Consider the following 21,370-nt stretch of genomic DNA (forward strand, 5'->3'; position numbering starts at 1 on the left):
GTATTCTTCTTTTATATTTTTGTTATTCTATCAGTCCTAATTCTTATTAATCCATGTTTCCATTGCTCCATTGTTCCTATTGACTATTAGGAATGATCACATTGTATTATTTTGATCTATGTCTCACAAACGAGATTATAAATATTTCGAAGATATAGACCATTCCTTTTCAACTTTATATATGTAATATGTGGCTTATACTAGGTATTCAGTTATATTTTTGTTGAAAAAATAAAACTGTGGCCAGGTAGTATTTGTTACTTAAGTTATGGACTCTACAGAGAAGTATGGAAAAGAATAGATATTACAAATGAATATTATTACATTTTAAAATATAAGACACATACAAGTATAAAACTCAGAGCTCTGGTGGATCATTGAAAAACAGCTCGTCCTGTGCTGCTTTCAAGAAGGCCAAACATAAATTTGATTAGAAATTATCCTATTATTAACTCTCAGTTTCCATTTTCTGGGATTATTTTACTGATGAGATTAATTTAGACTGAAGTTCTTTTTTTTTTTTTTTTTTTTTTTGAGACGGAGTCTGGCTCTGTCGCCCAGGCTGGGTGCAGTGGCCGGATCTCAGCTCACTGTAAGCTCTGCCTCCCAGGTTCACGCCATTCTCCTGCCTCAGCCTCCCAAGTAGCTGGGACTACAGGCGCCTGCCACCTCGCCCGGCTAGTTTTTTGTATTTTTTAGTAGAGACGGGGTTTCACTGTGTTAGCCAGGATGGTCTCGATCTCCTGACCTCCTGATCCACCCGTCTCGGCCTCCCAAAGTGCTGGGATTACAGGCTTGAGCCACCGCGCCTGGCCGAAGTTCTTATAGAATTATATTAAATACACTTTTTTTGCTTAGGTTCAAGGCTAACCCACATTTTACTGAATATTGTATCACATCTCACGTATTAGCTAGTATTTTAGAGTTGTAGGTTACTTTTAAATACTTCAGTGGAAATATATTCTATATTCTTCTTTGATAACTATTCTGAATGTTAAGAAGAAACATATTTTTAAAGATTCATTAGAAAGGTGAGCCCCGGAGGTAGATACTGTGAAAAAAATTGCTTTCTCTGTATAATGATGTAGGGTGCCTAAAAGACTTCTTAATTGCATTTATAGTCACCTGTAGTTCTTCAGGGCTTAAAGAACTGAACAAGGGCCAGATATTTGCTAAAAATAAAGGTAAGTTTGCAGTTTCCACTTTCACCTAGGACGTAAACAGCTAGAAAGTATGCCACCTCCACCCAACCTAACAAGGAGAAAAACTCAGATAAACTCTAAAGTTGTAGCTTTTCTTGAACCTATAAGAGAGTTGAGGTCACAAGGTAACCTAAATTTCAAAGAGTGACAATTCCATGGAATATGAACTATCTTAACTACTAGGGGAAGAAACAAGGGCCACTCAAGCTGGTAAGAAGAAATCAGTAAAAATTTTAACCAATCGTTCAAGGCCAAGTGTGGACTAGCATGCCAATACGAAATAAATGAGTACTTGCTCTCTTAGTCTCTTTGGGCTTCTATAACAAAATACTATAAATTGGGTAGCTTATACACAACAGAAATTTGTTTCTCATGGTTCTGGAGGCTAGGAAGTCCTAGATCAAGTTGCCAGTAGATTTGGTGCCTGTTAAGAGCCTTTTCCATATAGATGTCATCCTCTTAGTGCATCCTCACATGGAGGAAAGGGAGAATGAGCTACCTTGGGCCTCTTTCATAAGGACCCTAATCCCATTTCTTAGGGCTCTGCCTCATGACCTAATCACCTTCCAAAGGCCCCACCTCCTAATACCATCATTTTGGAGGTTAGGATTTCAGCATATAAATTTTGAAGAAGGACACAAACATTCAGACTATAGCACACTCACTAGCAAGACCTTTTCTATTAGGTTTCACTGGGTGCTCCTGAGGGCAGGACAGGAGACCACAGAGACCACATTTCCTTGGGGCATAGGCATACAGGAGGTGACCTGTGGCTCCTAGGGAAAACCTCAAAGCCTCTCTCATCCCTTTTTGGGTCTCTTCTCTCCTGTGAACAAAACCCCTTAAGCCACTGAGGCAAGGGAGCAAACACTTACACTCATGGGGCACAAAGAATGATTGTGGCTGGGAGAAGAACAGAAGAAAAACTCTATGTTTGTGGGAGAACAGGAAAGCAGGCTGGATTCCACAGGGATAGCCAGCACTGGTCTGCTACCACTGGGAGAGAGCAGAAAATGCCTGCCCAAGGTAAACCACAGATGCAAGTTCTTAGAGACCAATAAAGAGATATAGACTCCCATACAATAATATTGGGAGACTTTAACACTCCACTGACAATATCAGATAGATCACTGAGGCAGAAAATTAACAAAGATATTCAGGACCTGAATTCAACATTGAAACAAATGGATCTAATAGACCTCTATAGAACTCTGTACCCCAAAACAAGAGAATATATATTCTTCTCATCTCCACTTAGCACATACTCTAAAGTTGATCACATAATTGGATATAAAACAGTTCTCCACAACTGCAAAAGAACTGAAGTTATACCAAACACACTCTTGGAACATAGTGGAATAAAAATAGAAATCAACACAATGAAAATCGCTCAAAACCATACAATTACATGGAAATTAAACAACATGCTCCAGAATGACTTTTGGATAAATAATGAAATTAAGACAGAAATGAAGTTCCTTGAAAGTAATGAGAACAAAGATACAAGGTACCAGAATCTCTGGGACACAGCTAAGGCGTGGTAAGAGGGAATTTCATAGCACTAAAATGCCTACATTAAAAAGTTAGAAAGATCCCAAATTAACAACCTAACATCACAACTGAAAGAATTAGAGAAACAAGAACAAATCAAACCCAAGGCTAGCAGAAGACAAGAAATAACCAAAATCAGGGCTGAACTGAAGGAAATTGAGACACGAAAAACAATTCAAAACACTAGTGAATCCAGAAGTTTTTTTGTTTTTTTTTTGTTTTTTTGTTTTTTTTTTGAAAAAAATTAGTAGATGGGCCACTAGCCAGACTAATAAAGAAGAAAAGAGAGAAGATCTAAATAAATGCAATTAGATATGATGAAGGGAATGTTACCATTGACCCCACAGAAATAAAAACAAACATCAGAAACTACCACAAACACCTCTACACATACAAACTAGAAAACCTAGAAGAGATGAATAAATTCCTGGACACATACACCCTCCCAAGACTGAACCAGGAAGAAGTGATTTTCTGAGTAGGCCAATAATGAGCTCCCAAATTGAGTAAGTTAAAAATAGCCTACCAACCAATAAAAGCCCAGGACCGGATGGATTCACAGCCGAATTCTAAAAGATGTACAAAGAAGAGCTGGTACCATTTCTACAGAAACTATTCCAAAAAATTGTAAAGGAGGGACTCCTTATCAACTCAATCTGTGAGACCAGCATCAGCCTGATAACAAAAACTGGCAAAGGCACAACAACAAAAAAAGAAAACTTTAAGTCATTATCCTTGATGAACATCGAAGCAAAAACTCTCAACAAAATCCTTGCAAACCGAATCCAGCAGCACATCAAAAAGCTAATCCACCCCAATCAATTAGGCTTCATCCCAAAGATGCAAGATTGGTTCAACAAACGCAAATCAATAAATGTGATTCATCATATAAACAGAACAAAGACAAAAAACACACGATTATCTCCAAAGACACAGAAAAGGCTTTTGATAAAATTCAGCATCCCTTTATGTTAAAAACTCTCAATAAACTAGGTATTGAAGAAACATACCTCAAAATAATAAGAGCCATCTATGACAGACCCGCAGCCAACATTATACTGAGTGGGCAAAAGTTGGAAGCATTCTCCTTGAAAATCAGCACAAGGAGACAAGGATGCCCTCTCTCGCTGCTCCTATTCAGCATAATATTGGAAGTACTAGCCAGAGCAATGGGACAACAAAGAAAGGGCATCCAACAGAAAGAGAGGAAGTCAAACTATCTCTGTTTGCAGATGACATGATCCTATATCTAGAAAACCTCATAGCCTTGGCCCAAAAGCTCCTTCAGCTGATAACCAACTTCAGCAAAGTTTCACAGTACAAGATCAATGTACAAAAATCCCTAGCATTCCTATAAACCAACAGCCAAAATGATAGCCAAATCAGAAAAGCATCCCATTCACAATTGCCACAGAAAGAATAAGATACCTAGAAATACAACTAACCAGGGAGATAAAAGTTCTCTACAATGGGAATTACAAACCACTACTCAAAGAAATCAGAGATGACACAAACAAATGGAAAAACATTCTGTGCTCATGGATAAGAAGAACCAATGTCATTAAAATGGCCATACTACTTAAGGCAATTTACACATTCAGTGCTATTCCTATTAAACAACCAATGCCATTCTTCACAGAACTGGAAAAAACTATTTTAAAATGCATATAGAACCAAATAAGAGTCCAAATAGCCAAGGCAATCCTAAGCAAAAAGAACAAAGCTGGAGGCATTACATTACCTGACTTCAAAATATGCTACAGGGCCATAGTAACCAAAACAACATGGTACTAGTACAAAAACAGACACATAGACCAATGGAATGGAATAGAGAGCTAAGAAATAAGGCTGCACACCTACAAGCAACTGACCTTCAACAAAGCTGACAAAAACAAGCAATGGGGAAAAGACTCCCTATTCAATAAATGGTGCTAACTGGCTAGCCATATGTAGAAGACTAAAGCTGGAACCCTTCCTTACACCATATACAAAAATCAACTCAAGATAGGTTAAAGACTTAAATATAAAACTGCAAAATATAAAAACCCTGGAAGACAACCTAGGCAATACCATCCTGGACATAGGAAGGGGCAGAGGTTTCATGACAAAAACACCAAAAGCAATCACAACAAAAGCAAAAATTGACAGATGGGAACTAACTAAACTAAAGAGCTTCTGCACAGCAAAAGCCACTATCAACAGAGGAAACTGACAACCTGCAGAATGGGAGAAAATTTTTGCAAACTGTGAATCTGACAAAAGTCTCATATCTAGCATCAATAAGGAACTTAAACAAATTTTAAGCAAAAAACAAACCCATTCAAAAGTGGGCAAAGGACACAAACAGACTCCTTTCAAAAGAAGAAATACATGTGGCCAACAAGCATATGAAAAAAGCTCAATATCATTTATCATTAGAGAAATGGAAATCAGAACCACAGTGAGATACCATCTCACATCAGTCAGAATGACTATTATTAAAAAGTCAAAAAATAGGCTGGGCATGGTGGCTCATGCCAGTAATCCCAGCACTTTGGGAGGCCTAGATGGGTGGATCAATTGAGGTCAGGAGTTCGAGAACAGCCTGGCAACATAGTGAAAACCATCTCTACTAAAAATATAAAAATTAGCTGGGCATGGTGGTACGTGCCTGTAGTCCCAACCACTAGGAGGCTGAGGCAAAAGAATCACTTGAACAGGAAAGGCAGAGGTTGCAGTGAACCGAGATCACGCCACAGCACTCCAGCCTGGGTAACAGAGCGAGACCCCATCCTAAAAAAGAAAAGAAAAGAAAAGAAAAAGTAAAAAAAGAACAGTTGCTGGCAAGGTTGCAGAGATAAAGGCACTCTTATACACTATTAGTGAGAGTGTAAATTAGTTAAACCACTGTGAGAAGCAGTGTGGCGATTCCTCATAAATCTAAAAGCAGAATCAACCTAAATGCCCATCAGTGACAGACTGGAGAAAGAAAACATGGTACATCTAGACCGTGGAATACTATGCAGCTGTATAAATGAACAAGATCATGTCTTTTTTGAGAACATGGATGGAACTAGAAGATATTATCCTCAGCAAGCTAACATGGGAACAGAAAACCAAACACTGCATGTTCTCATTTATAAGTGGGAGCTAAATGATGAGAACTCATGAACACAAAGAAAGAAACAACAGACACTGGGGTCTATTTGAGGGTGGAGAGGGGGAGGAGGAAGAGGAGCAGAAATAATAACTATTGGGTACTGGGCTTAATTCCTGGGCTATGAAATAATCTATACAATAAACTCCCTTGACATGAGTTTACTTACATAACAAACCTTCACATATACCCCCAAACCTAAATTAAAAGTTTTAAAAATGAAAAAAATTCTTTCAAAAAATGAAGCTTACTTTTTCATACAAATGTTTACATAAAATTTTTATACAAAATTTCAAACAAAAAAATGAGAGAATTCATGCCAGTTGAACTGCCATATAAGAAATATAAAATGAAGTTCATGCAGGAGTATGATACCAGGTAGACATTAGGATTTATTAAAAAAGAAAGGCAAAGTGCCAATAATAGTAAAAATAAAGGTAAATGTAAAATGCATGTATAACTTATTTTAATCACGTTAAAAGATAATTGACAATTTAAAGTGAAAATAGTAAAAATGTACTGTAGGGTTTATGATACATGTAAAAATAAAATGTATGACAACAAAATGTAAGTTATAGGAGAGAGGAACTGGAAATATACTGCCATAAGTTTTTTCATTGTATGTGAAGTAAAAATATTATTTGAAAACAGTATATGATTATTAAAGATACATAGTGTCAACTTTAGGGCAACCACAAAATCTTTCAGAAGAAGATGTAACTAGTAATCCAACCATAGAGGAAAAAATTAAATGATAAAATATACATAATCCAAGTGATTGCAAAAAAGGAACATCTGGGAAATGGAGAAAACTAGAAAGGTGGTAGATGTAAATGTCATTATATCAACAATTACCTTAAAAGTGATCTAACACACTGATTAAAAGGCAGAGATTGTCAAATTAGAGAATAATGTAAGACTGAATTATTTTCTGTCTATAAGAAACCATTTTAATATAAAGATGTAGATCTGTCAAAAGTAAAAGGATGGAAAGAGATATGCCATACAATCATGAATCAAAAGGAAGTGACCCTATTAAAACCAGATAAGATAGACTTCACTCAAGATATATTATCAAGGATCAGGAGGGATATTACATATTGATAAAGGTGTCAGTTCATGAAGAATACATTGCTATTTTAAATGTTTTTGGATCACAGTAGGATACATGAACCAGCAACTTATAGAAATACAAAAATCCATAATTGTACCTGAAGATGTCAATACTCTTAGTAATTAATGCAACAAGTTGAGAGAAAATAACTGAAAATACAGAAAGTATAATAACTGTCAACTAATTTGACCTAATTGACATTTTACATTCATCAAAGTAGACCATATTCTGAGCCATAAAACAATCCCAACAAGTTGTAAAGAACTAAAATTTTACAAATTGTGTTCTCTTTGAAGTTTTATAAAGAATTGAAATTTTACAAAGTATGTTCTCTAATTTAATTATGGGGAATTAAACTGGAAACCAATAACAGAAAGACATCTGGAAAATTAGAAAATATGTGATTAAACCTAATGCTTTTAAATAACCCATTCAAAAAGGAATTTACAATGGAAAGGAGAAAATACTGACAATGGAGTGAATAAGCAAATATAAACTATTAAAAATTAGAAGTGCACCTAACTGATGAATAAAATAAAAATTATAGCATGAATTTCTTATATTTTTTAAAAGCACTTTTACATCAATATTTAAAAATTTCTTCTTCAGAAACTAGAAAAAAAGAGCAAATTAAGGTCAAAGCATGCAGAATGAAGTTTTTATATGATCCCCCCCAAAAAAGAAAGAAAACAGATGAGTAAGAGACAAATTGATAAATTGATCTAAAATTTAAAGATTTAATACCAATCAAAATCCTAGCTGAATTTTTTTTTTTGGGAGGGAGGCATGGTACTTGATAAGCTGATATTAAAATTTATATGGAAATGCAAATGGCTGCAAATAGGCAGACACTCTTAAAGAGAAAAACAAAATGAGAATATGATCTCTATTGGTTATCAAGTATAAAAGCTATATTGATGGAGCCAACATGGAATTGGTGCAAGAATTGCCAAGTGGGCCAATGAAATAAAATTGAGAACCTAAAATTCAGCTCTCACATATATGAATCCTTGATTTATGAGAAAGCTGGCACTGCAGGATAATGGGAAAAGGGGAAATATAAAAGCTACTAGGAAAAGTTACATATTCGCCTCAAAAAAGAGTAAATTGGGATCCTACTTCATACTATATATAAAACTAATTTTAGACCTACATATTTGAGGGAAAATAACAAAAGTTTTAGAAGTTAACATCTGGGATTTCTTTGTGATTTCTAGTTAAAGAAGCAGTACTGAAAAATATTTGCTTGAGTTCCAATAAAAAAAGAGATTACTTTGGCCTAGGTAATGATTTAGAAAGTTTTTTTGAAGAAGATCAAGTTGAGCTGAGCCTCGAAAAATTGGTAGGATTTGAACAGGTAGAAATTATAGGGAAGGATATTCTGAGCACAATCAAAATGTAGACTTTGGAAAACAATGATTGTGCTGATTTGGCTGGAGCAGAATATCTGTATTGAGAGAGTTGGTGGGGGAGATGGCCAAGGGCCAAGAGTTAGTGGGCTTTGAATGCCAGATGAAGTTGGTATTTACCTCATGGGACAATGAAAATGAGAATATAACATAATGCAAGTAATAACATGGTGGCAGTGTCAAGTATGGATTGAGGTGAGGAAGTAAGAAGGATGCAACTGTTGTATCCAACCCGGAAAAGGTGGATACAAGACCTTCAAAGATTAATATTACCAATACTGTGAATAGATCATTTAATGTGGAGGTGGATGAGGTGATGCAAAGGTAACTAAGATTTTAACTCAGAGTAACTGGAGGATTGATGGGAGATGTTTAGTAGCAAGAGGAACATAAAGGAGAAGATGTTGTGGAGAAAATAATAAATACATTTGGAGCATGTCACACTTAAAGAATGAGCAAGATAGTCCAGGAAGAAATGTTCAAATGGCCATTGGAGATGGGTAGTTTGAGCTTAGGAGATTGATCAGGAGAGGAGATATTTGTGTACATAATGAATATAATGATGTTTAAGGCTGAATACATGAGGTGTCAGGATAAGTGCTCAAAGAGAAGCCTGGTTTTAAGCCTTGGGGAACACCCACATTTAGGAAAAAAGAAGCAGCAGAAAAGGAATCTGGGACAAGGTGATTAGAAACATGTGGAAAACCAGCAGAGACTGGATTTCAAGAAGAGGTATTGTTAACAGTTTTGAGTTGCGACAAATTGGTAAAGAATGAAGGCAAGGCAATTGCCTTTTGTGTTTGTGGTCAGGAGATGATGGATAACATCAGGAACACAGTTTCAGTGGAGTGGGAGATGAGAGCAAATCTTCAGGGGCCAAGGAGTGTGTATGGGAGTTCATTCCCAAACATTTTGTAAACAAGAGAAAAGAATGAAATAGATTACAGATAGAGGAAACAAAATGTCATTTATCAGGCGATTAGCTTAAATTTATCTTCAAAGATGGAAGGAGCCTTAGAAATTATTTAATGCAGAGACAATTATCTGACTGCCTGGGGGACAAATGTGATCTTCAGGCTGCAATACACCAGCAGATATTTTTTGCTTGGCCAATAGAGTGCTTAAAAAATTGAATTAGTTGTGAACATTTAGAAATGGGAAGATGTTACATATAAATCTTTAACTTCTAGCTTCTCCTGAAAAAGTTGGAAATTTGGCACTTCTGGGCCCATACTAGGCACATACCATTTAATTAGCTGGAGATGAATAGGACATGACCCTTTGGAAGGGCGTGCATTCTTCACTTAACTGCAATCCTTACACTGCTGGGTCTCCCCATTAAACTATCTGCTGGATCCTTTAGGTATTTGAGTTGGTAGTCCCTAATTAAGTCCAACTCTCTTATTCCATAGACTAGGAGACTGAGGTCCAAAATGGGAGAGTGACTTGCTTCCAAAGTCACATATCTGGTGGGTGGAAGAGTTCATTTCAGAGCCCAAAACTCCTGATTCTTATTTCAGTAGTTCTCCTCCCCTATTAACTCACTAAGTGTTTCTCTAGCTTGGTAGTCTCTTGAGGACTGGTCCATGGCATTCCACCCTTTTCCTGGATTCTAGCATTGCCAGATGGCACCTACATGATTTGTTTGGCTCTGCCCCAACCAGGTTCTCGATACTTTTCATGTGGTCCAGATGGTGACCAAAGCTATTCCTTGGACAAGAAGTAAACTCTACTCTATGGTCACCAAGTCCAAGCTCACTCTTTTTAGAACTTGGCATACAACAAAGCTCATAAATTCCCCATAAGGTTTCTTTTATGGAGATTTTTTAGTCCTAACTGGAATATGTTAAACAATGACTCTCATGCATTCCCTCCCAAACTAGAAAATGAAGTTCAGTTCACTGAAATTAGTACCAGATCACACTCTCCAATCCCTCCACCCAAGATCTATAGTTGGTCTGTCAACTGAATTTGAGTACTGTGTTTAGATTTATGTACTTTCTGTCTTAAGAATAAAGTTGTTAGATAATGATCTTTCCTATTTTCCTTGTAGATAGGAAAATTCATTAATTTTTCAAAAGTATTTCTTTAAAATTTAGGAGAGGTGATAACACTATTTAAAAAACCAAACTGCATTGTTAGCTGGAGTATAAATAGTCTCTAACCCACTCACTCAAAAAAGATTTTCAGAAATCCTGGTGTAACAGCCACGTTAATTCCTTTCTCATTCCCCACGCCCCTCTCTGTCCCTCCACCACTTAAAATGTATAGGCTTGGCTCATAGACAGAGGGCCTGAAATATGTTTGACTATTGGACTTTAGTTAGACTGTCATTCTGCTTAATGTTAAAGATATGATAGCCCTGTGACAATTCAGAAATACTGCTATTTCAATGAAGCATGACTCCTGAGATAATTTAGTGTTCCAAACTAGCCAAATCTTTCCTGAGCATATCTTTTTTATGTAATGCCTTGCCAAATGCAGCCTATATTAGCCAAGATACACTATGGATATGACATCTTTCCATTTTCTTCCTCTAGAGCCCCTGATGCAGTAGGCTGTAGTCTTGTCTATTAAGTTATCATTTATAATAGTTTTACAACCTGTTTCTCACTGTGCAACTTAGATCACCATATTTCCAGCCTGTAATATTAGCTTCTTTGCTGCCTGATGCTCTGACACATCTTAAAAGTTTCATGATACAGTATCCACTGCCAGTATATTAGTCAGGTTGGGTTAAGTTGTGGTGCAGTGATAAACAAGCTTGGGACTCTCAGTGGCTTAGTAAATTAAGGTTTACTTCCCTGTCCGATGTAGTTGAAGTTGCTCTCCTTCATCTTGCTATGCTGCCATTTTCATTGCATAGTCTCCGTTGTTGCCTTTATGGATGACCATGCATTGAATTTTATGAAATAGGCATGAAAATGGTATATCACTTCCTTCTACATATCACTGGCCAGAACCCAGGTACCTGTAATTAACCCAACTGCAGAAAACACTGGGAGTTTTATTTTTCCTTTCCTTTTGGAGAAAAGGATCATAAGATTAGTAAATATCTACCCAGTCTTGCTATAATATGGATCCGAATATACATCGCTTTAACTGTAAATAGCATTTTTGTTTCTTTTAAACTAGTACCTTGTGACAAGAGTATGACATAAACTTTAAAGCTCTAGAATTCAACTCTGATTTGACCAAGCAGATGAGATCACCAAAGGAAAACCTTGTGATGAAAGAGATCAGAGTCTCAAACATCATCTGTGGGTGGTAGGTACCTTCTAAACAAGAAAATAAAAGCATTTAAATGTGTATATGAATTTGTTAGAAAATATAAATGTTTGTTCCCGCAAGAAAGAATTGACATATATGAATGTGTATGAGTATGCCTACTAATTACTAACAAGTGATCATGTCTCTCTATCCCAAGGGCAATTCCAACCAGCAAACTAAACTACAAATCAATAACAGCGTCATTTCAAAGTTATTGAAATAATTTTATAATAAAAATAATTCTAACCAGCTCACTAAGAAGTAAATAACATGCTTAATTGCCCCTGTGTTTAAATATCAATTTTTTAAAAACTTCAATTTTGATGGTGATATTTTTTCTATGGAGTTTATAAACTCAACTTTTGGGACTTATATATTAAATATGTTAGTTCAAAGTTAAGATTTTAAAATGCATTTTATAAACATGGAAAGTTTAAAAATTTTAGTTTGGAGATTTCCTTGTGTGCAATAAAGAAAAATATCTCTGGACACATTAAGTGTGTATATGTACACGTGACTAGTAAATTTTTAAAAAATAATGTGTTTGCTTAGTGATGAACAACTATTTTCAAAAGAATGCATACGGATCAAGAATGTTATATTTTAATCTAAGGAAAAATTCTGGCTTTGCCCTAGAGCACAAAAAGCTAATATTTTCGATGTCTATAATTTTCTGATTTTTAATTTTTGTCTTTACTTTAAAAATGCCTTGTTATACCACTATCTGAACTGATAATAAAAGATTTGTACTTATAATACATACATATTATGCTTGAAGAAATCTCTTGTAATACAAATATGCTGTTGTTTTTCTAAATAGCCAATTTCAGAATCTTAACAAAGTAAATCTATAGGCATTGTTACTCTTAAATTCTTTGATATATTTGTTACATTAGATCAAAAATATTGATCAAAATATAGATCATTTCTATTTCTATCAAGAAATACATAAAATAATTAAATTTAATCTATTTCTCTAATAATTTAAAATTTAAATTTTATATAGTATATTTAACTTGATGTTAATTGGGTTGCATTATTTTATATTTCTACTTTGAGGGAAATAATTGTATTTATGTAAAGACCTTTCAAACTTGGTCTCTAACACTAATTTTTTCTGAATTAGAAAGTAGTGATGTTAGTAAAATTCCCCACCAGTAGGTATTATTTTATAATATGCTTGGATAAGATTTAAGTTTATTTTTAAAATTGAAGTTACTAAAGCATTAAATATGAATTTAAATAACAACTTGGTATGATAATATATGATAGTATATTAATGTTAATAAGAAAATATTATACATTACATAGGAGAGAAACTGGTAGGATAGAAAAAAGGAAAACATGAAAAACGTTTATATTGGGATAAAATGAGATAAAGTGAAGTTAGATTTAAATTGATGCATTCAAAACTTTATAGTCTAAGAACTCATGTACCACTGCACATAATTTGGTCTATTACTAAACTCACATGTAATTCAAGTGTGAATTAAACATTGTGAAAAAAATTAAGAACTCATGTGTCATTGCACATAATTTGGTCTATTACCAAACTCACATGTAATTCAAGTGTGAATTAAACATTGTGAAAAAAATAAAGAACTCGTGTATCATTGCACGTAATTTGGTCTATTACCAGACTCACATGTAATTCAAGTGTGAATTAAACATTGTGAAAAATTAATACTGGAATGATTACAATCCCATTACTATAAAAGCAGGTTTACCTCAATTAACTGTAGCCTAAGAAGAATCACCCTTGGAAATAGAATGCAGAATCTCTATTGATAAGCTGAAATGTTAGCATTGGTGGTTATAGACTAATATGATCATTCTGTTCTTCTTGGTTAGGGGACTAATATGTAATCCTGGAATAAAGAAATGAATAAATTTGTTAATCCTATAAGAAAATAAAAAACATTAATCAAACTGAAATGTCCTATACAAGAGCTTTAGGAACCATCCTGCCCACTGACAATGACTTCATATGATGTTTGTAAATTTGATTCCATGTTTCCAAACAACCTCATTTATAAATTAAATTCATTAACCACTTAAAGAAGTGTTTAAAACTTTAATATAGCTGATTTTCTCTGATACTTCAAATGCCTTACAAATCTGGCAAGAAACAACTTTCTGAGCATTTAATCTGTTCCTACAATTTTAATAAATCTTGTTCATAGTGTTTTTGGCTATTATGTAAGTTGTTTTTATATATGTATGGTAACACATTACATTGCTTTATGTATGCTTCAACTGTTATGATGCATAGTATGCCTAGAAAATCACATTTATTATCCAGTAATTGAATGAGGCACCAAATAGGGAATGTAATCTGCATAGAAATCTATTTCTAATTGTAAGTGTTCTACACAAAGTAAGGAATTTCTTAGAGTCACTCAAGGGCAAATAATTTGACTACATAATTAGGTGGGCATATTCAAATGATGGCCCCCTAAAGTCAACTGAAATATTGTCTTATTGTTAACCTAGAAGTTTTATTGTTACTGGGGATATTAGTGAAGTTTTATTAAAAATGAAACTTGATTGTTGGTGGTGCAATTGTCTGGATCATCAACATGGGGGCTATGTTGCAATATGATGATTATAAGATCATGATCAATGAAACAGATAAGAAAATGCAGTTTTTTTTTTTTTTTGTTTTTTTTTTTGAGACAGAGTCTCGCTCTGTCGCCTGGGCTGGAGTGCAGTGGCCGGATCTCAGCTCACTGCAAGCTCCGCCTCCCGGGTTCACGCCATTCTCCTGCCTCAGCCTCCCGAGTAGCTGGGACTACAGGCGCCCACCACCGCGCCCGGCTAATTTTTTTTTTTTTTTGTATTTTTTAGTAGAGACGGGGTTTCACCGTGTTAACCAGGATGGTCTCGATCTCCTGACCTCGTGATCCGCCCGTCTCGGCCTCCCAAAGTGCTGGGATTACAGGCTTGAGCCACCGCGCCTGGCCTAGAAAATGCATTGTTTTGTAAAAGCTTGTATGCTAGTATCACTAAGCAGGTGGAGGAGTGCAGAATTCCATCAACTTCAATGAGGCAGGATGGAGGTTAAATGTAATGTATAATTTAATCTATAATTTTAATCTCTAAGTGGGTGAAGAATCTTACAACTCTAAACAGCCAACAAAAAGTTGTAAATGTTACTCCAACTTTCTAAGACTTGGTTTCCTCTTTTGTGAAAACAGAGATAATAATAGGATGTTGTTCATAAGGGTGCTTGAAGGATGAAGGAAAGTCATCTACATGCCATGTTTAGTAGAGTACAGTAGCACATAGTCATTAGGCATCCCGCTGCAGCTGCTGATAGCAAAGGTGGCTGTTGATGGCAGCATTGTTGTTAAGTAGCACATTAGGCAGGTCAAGCAGACACTTCTTTTGCTGCAGAGAGACATGATAGAATGTGCTGTGTGTGGGATGGACTTCCTTCTATTGCTTCCCTCAGAGGACTTGGCTTTCCTCCATCATTCTATTAAGTCTCTTACTGTTTATGTTTTTCAGAACCTAAAACAAGCCAATGTATTTTAGTTTGGATGCCTTCCTTCTCCCTCTAACTGATACTCCTCTTCTATCTTTTCTCTCTTCAGTTCCTGCCCATTTTGGTGGTAATTCTGGTGAATGTCCTTTGGTTAAGGCTTTGTCTCCTGTTGGGTCTTTGGTGGAGAACATTAGGGATAAGAGGAGCTTTTCTTATTTTAATTGATTAAGGAACCTAGAGTGACAACTAGGCAGCTCTAGTGTCTTTCCTGTACTTATAAACTTTCTCTCTCTCATTGTGGACTTTTGCTTTTCAAATCAATGGCTCAATCATTCTCATTTTAAACATGTACTTTTTTGTTTCCTAACACCCCTCATTGATAAAACATCTTATAAGTGAAAATTTGCTTAGAAGGATGTTTCTTTAGTAACTCCTTTTGTACTTTCTCTGCTCTCTTTTCTTCGTCTTTTCTTTTCCTACAGGGTCCACTTGCTACCCAACTCTAGCAGATAGTATTCATATTAATGCTATGTGAATGATGGCCCTGTAATCATGCAATTAAGTCATCTTGCTCTCAACCCAACCTGTAGTTCTATTAAAGCAATATTCTACAGAATCATATAAAATATTAGTACTGTGAGAAAATGTAAATGAATCATAGATTCCTAACATAGAGATATTGGAGAGATATTGTCATACAGGTATTGATATAATTTTGTGAAGTATATACAAATGGTTACTTTTAATGACTACAGGTCCACTGGACCCCATTTTTCTCAGCAAGAAAATACAATTGAAGTCTTTGGTAGTGGTATTCTACTCGACTTCTGGGTCTTGTTTGCCACTATATCCTTAGAGAGTGCCTCACACACCATAGGTGATTTATTGAAAGCTTACCAATATGGTTGAGGACCTTACTCTAAAACCTTTTCTCTTCATGGTTCACCATGTGTATAATCCTGTGGGTGATTGCATCACAGAGAATAACAATAATTATTAATCATTTTAAGAGCTGCAAGTAGCAGCTTTGGACAAAGTTATTATTAAGATGGTTATTAAAGTGACTCATATGATCTTCAACTTCTACACTTGCTTTCTATCAGTAGCAGTTTCAGATGGTTAGTGTTATTTCCTTTCCAAGCCATTTAGATATTTTTGTTTACAAACTTACTAAGATGGTATGCAGCCTGTTCTGTCTAACTGAGGTCAGAGTATCTGAACCACTAGAGTAAGCATCTCAGAAAGTGGTTATATATGTATCCCAGCTTGCAAGTTCTTTGTGGAAATCATCCAATCTTGGACTAATTCTTGCTGTCTCCACCACACCGTCATAGTCAACTGCTTTTTACATTTTTAAAGATGATTAGATGAAGAAAATTCACAGAATATTTGCCTACTTTAAATACCTTCTGTTTTTACCTACATCACAGATGACAGTGAAAAAAAAAATGAAACAAGAAAAAGAAGAAAAGAATTATAGATATTTAATACATTTCTTTTAAATGTTAGGTTCATCCTGACTTCTTTCAGGTTGAGGGTAAATGAGTTTGTATCTGATTTGCGAATGCGTAGTATAGCTCAATTTTGCATTCTTAGGTTCTTGTATTTGTTGGTATTTAAAACATGAATGCAGTAGTGAAGATTACTGGAGCACCTATCCTGTGGGTCCCTTTCTCTTTATAAGACTAAATAATATTGACTCATAATCCCCTATTTCATCGCATAAAGGCTCATGATACCACGGAGGATGTTAGAATCTTACTTGTGTTCCCAAGGAAATGCTTGAACCATCCATATCCACTAAAGGAGTGTTTTCCTGGCAGATGCTGTTCTGGGTTCTTGGTTGTAGGTCGATATTGATCCATGAAGCCCAGGCTGGCAGGGCATGACTTAGGGTGCTGGAGCCCCCTACTCCCCCTCACCACCCTCACTTTCCTCTCCTTCCCCAGCTAGTTACTTCTAGACACACTACCATGTCTGATTACTGCTGGGTATAAATACATACTGTCATTTTCTCTGAGAGTTATTACTTGGGAAACACTGCTTTAAGTGTTAATATGATCATATCTAACTTTTTCTAGTCAGAGAAATATGAAATCCTATGGACTGTTGGTATATCCCAAATCTGAGAGAGACACCAGAACTGAGAGGATAAAGGCAGACTGTCAAGTGTCCCAGCAATCTGCAAATTAACACAAATACTGCCCTTCATTCACACATGACTGGTGCAGTGGAGCCCTGAATAAGTTGGCTGTGGAAATTGTAGAAACCCTTAACAGTTCCCTCAATAAAACATTTTGGGGGACTTCTTTTTCAACATTGAGATGGGGGACAACAAAGGATAAAGGTGTGTGGTTGGATGCAAGCAAATGACATCCATTATCAAGTACATTTTATCCGAGTCCCCCGTTAAAAGCAACATTCTTAAATGCAATCTTTTCTCTCCTATACTCGTGTTACCTTAAGTCAAGGCTTAATTCAGTGCCACTATGTAATGATCCTCTGATGGGCCACAAAAAGTACATTTTCCCTAAAGATGTTCTATGATCCCTTGTTCTCAGAGGGCCAGATTTAATTGTTCGCTTTGGTAGTAAGAAGCCGTTAAGTCTGCCAGTGCTTCTTGTCTTCAGAAGTTGTAGTTAAATATGCAGGTGTGGCTGAAGGGCTGCTCAGGACTGTATCCTGTGCTCTCACGTCTGTTGGTTTTCATTATAGTCTCATATAAGGAGACCTGTAGAGGTGGTCCTTCCAGTTAAACAATTCAGCCCTCATTTCATGTAAATCCTTCTTCAATAAGTAATGTGGCCCTTCTCTGTTCATGGCTTATTGTTTGTCTTATTAAAAACTGTTGGTCAGGGTAGTTATGATCTTCTGGCACAGCACATTAAGTGAAATTAGTAATTAAAAGAAAGCTAAGAAATGTAGAAATTCAGAGGTGTTCCACATTTGTACATTCTTATATGATCGTGGCCAGCAGGGAGTCAGGTCTGACTACTAACACTTTTGGTAGCATAAATCCTTGTGTTTTTGTGCTCTGGAGAAATAATTGTAACATGCCTAGGAAATTGATACATATTTCATGTTCTAGATTATGGACCATTGTAGTACCAACACTACAAACCCAAACCCGCCCATGCTCACAGATTGCTGCTATTACAGCCCCATTTGTCAGACCATCCTGCAAATATTGACCATCTCAGAATCCTCAGTCACAAAAACCAAGAGGCAGGCTTACTGTGAGAAGATATGGATGTATCATCTGCTCCTTCCCAGTTTTGTAAGGGTTAAGAGCCTACTGGACTAAAGCATAACATGGTTCACTTCTTCATAACGGTCTCTAATTAAATAGAGGAGGTTGATGTCCCTTCATCAGAATGCGCACATTTTACCATTGAACAAGGAGTCCACTCTATTAAGGCTGGAGAGGATCAAGCTATGCGTCAGGGACAATTGTCTAAGACAGTGTTCCCCGCTAAGGATTGTGAAGTAGCACGGCCTGGTGATGCTCCTACTGAGCCTCAACATGAAGAGACTGGCTTCTGTAGAAATATATTCGACAACATATCTTCTGGCATACAGAATTGTGTGCTTATTTCCTTACAAGATGGCTATTTTTCATTGGGACTGAGTTTTTGGTCTTTTTTCCTGTGTGTACGTTTCTGATATGGCATGCTTAGGCTGTTTGTTTAAATTAATTTTTGCTTAAAGGAATGTGATAGAGAATGTGAGGGCATTTCTGGCATTCTTTGGAATGCTCTGGCTATTTGAAAGAACATTCCTGCCTTCAGCTTGATTGTTTTTGGCTGACAGGTGCTGACTCTCCCCTTAATTATCAGGGTAACAAAGAGATGTGCAGTTCTCATCTATCTTCAATATTAGAAAAACTTGGATATGTTAGCTTCGCTTATTAACAAATAACATTTGGCCAGCTTTATTTTATGCCATGCATGGCTGGTCTAATCATCAGGACACATTTTTGATATAACTACTAATATGATCATTTTACAGATGAAAAATCTGAGGCTGTAAAAATTACCCAGTTGTTCCAGATGACACAGCTAAAATGTGTTGGAGGATTCAGTGTTCAGGTTTCTTTGAAACCAAGGCTTGAGCCCACAGTTTTCAAGATTTATACATGTTTGGTACATTAAAGGGTGCAACATATAAGCTTACTTGTGAATTCTTCGGAGAAGCTAGTGATTCTTCCCTTTTGGGGAATGGCTTGTTGTTGTTTGTTCTTTGTATGCCAGCACAGCATATTGGACTATGTTCTTTAGAATAATGCATCGTTTCATTTAATGTATCACTTTCATTTGTATGAGGTACTTTCACATCCATGATCTAATTGGCGCATCATAGCACTGGATTTGATGCTCTGCTCACATAAATTAACCTGCGATGTTCCCCGTAGGAATGCAGTCTCCCTCCCCTGCCAGGCATACTCCCTCTTATTTCTTTATGCCCAGGTTAGCTCTTAACTTTATTGTGACACATTTCCCGAATTCCTAAGGTACAGTCAATTTCTCACCTTCTGTGCTCTTAACTCCTTTAGAACAGTTATCAGATTGTTGCTTAATTATTAACTTACATGTCTTCTTCCCCTCATGGGGCTCTAATCTACTCGAAGTGGGGATATTATCTATTTATCTTTATATTCTCTGCATGTTACATGGTTGTAAGTATACTTATATACAGAGAAATGGTAGGGAGTCCAGGAAGATGGCAGAAGTGAGAAGGGAATCCTGTTATTCACAAGAGTTTGATAATAACACCTCACTTCTATCATCCAGGAGAGCACTTGACTTAATAGCCTATATTTCTATGATAGAAGAACTAGTGTATAATAGGATGCAGGTTTGGAAGGATCTGAAGCTTACACAATTTGGAATACATTCCTTAAAAATATAAAATAATGAAAATAAAATTATATAAAAGGTAAATATTACAATTAAGAAATCACAAGAAGTTGCCAACTAATAAAATCGGAGAAATGCCTATATACCTTAACTTCCAGAAAAATAATACAATGGTTTTTATTAATACAGTGCCTTGCAAAATTCCATATTATCTTTTTACCCTACTTTTTGGCTACGTTCTTTTTTTTATCACTTCTGCATAAGACAACAATTTTGTAATATTTTTTTCATAAAGAGAATACACAAAGAATTCAGTCTTTTCTCTAACATGGCTGATTTAAATGTATGTATTATTAATAATGTAGAAAAGTTTGTTTCAGATTTATAGCTTGTTACTGTTAATGCCATACATTTTTAGGGTTGCTGTCAAATTTGGGAAGACTTCTATCAAGTTTCTTTCACATGTGAGCCTCATAATTTAGAAGAATTTTCACAGACTAGCTGCACCTTCATGTCATGATGCTGCCTAAGTTGGCAGAGCAAGTAATTAAAATACATTCCCTTTATGATTGTTTTAATAAAAGATCATTGAACAAATTGATTAGTTTTGTCTGTTGTTAAGGAGGACTCCTCTTACTACAAACTTTTCTCTAGGTTTCCTTGAAAATGTCAAATTTAGTCAAGAACACCAGAGAATGAGGAAGATGACATGGCCATTGTATTTCACGACAGGGAGTTTTTTGTGGATTTACAAACATTGTTGTCCACAACCTTTCATTATGACATTGGAGAGAGAGAGAGAGAGAGAAAGTCCATATTCCTAGGTGAGCAGGAGGAAGCAGGTGTTGAGGAAAAAAAAAAAAGGAGGCAGTGAATATAGACTATATATTTGAAACTTTTGTAAAGTAAGAAAAAGTAGTAAGAGAAAGACCAGTAAGATTAAATAAAAAATTGTGAGAGAAGGGCCTATTTGCATTTTTAAGAAAGAGGAGCTTGAATGCAGATTCATAGATTCGTCTTATCAGCTCTGTGTTGGCTGTGATGCAGCTTCCCAGGAAGGCATTGTTTGTGGGAGAGTGTTAACTGGCATCAATCACCAATGCATAGAAATGTTCCTTCTAATAACTCTGTCATGCACTTGTCAATCATAAGTTTAGATAAACTGGCCGGGTGCGGTGGCTCATGCCTGTAATCCCAGCACTTTGAGAGGCTGAGGTGTGTGGATTACTTGAGGCCAGGAGTTTGAGACCAGCCTGGTCAACATGGTGAAACCCCATCTCTACTAAAAATACAAAAATTAGCCGGGCCTGGTGGCGGGCACCTATAGTCCCAGCTATTCAGGAGG

General features: G+C 36.0%; 1 long non-coding RNA gene across 1 annotated transcript in view; it reads left to right on the forward strand.

The window, feature by feature from the left end:
- Window positions 1-11,591, forward strand: part of LOC105463437 (uncharacterized) — a 34,652-nt gene extending 23,061 nt beyond the window's left edge. Inside the window, exon 3 of the long non-coding RNA XR_976324.2 lies at window positions 11,548-11,591. This is a non-coding gene — a long non-coding RNA (uncharacterized lncRNA). The remainder of the gene's footprint in view (window positions 1-11,547) is intronic.
- Window positions 11,592-21,370: the final 9,779 nt, after the last annotated feature.

The sequence above is a fragment of the Macaca nemestrina genome, chromosome 3, assembly GCF_043159975.1.
Source record: "Macaca nemestrina isolate mMacNem1 chromosome 3, mMacNem.hap1, whole genome shotgun sequence".
NCBI lineage: Eukaryota > Metazoa > Chordata > Mammalia > Primates > Cercopithecidae > Macaca > Macaca nemestrina.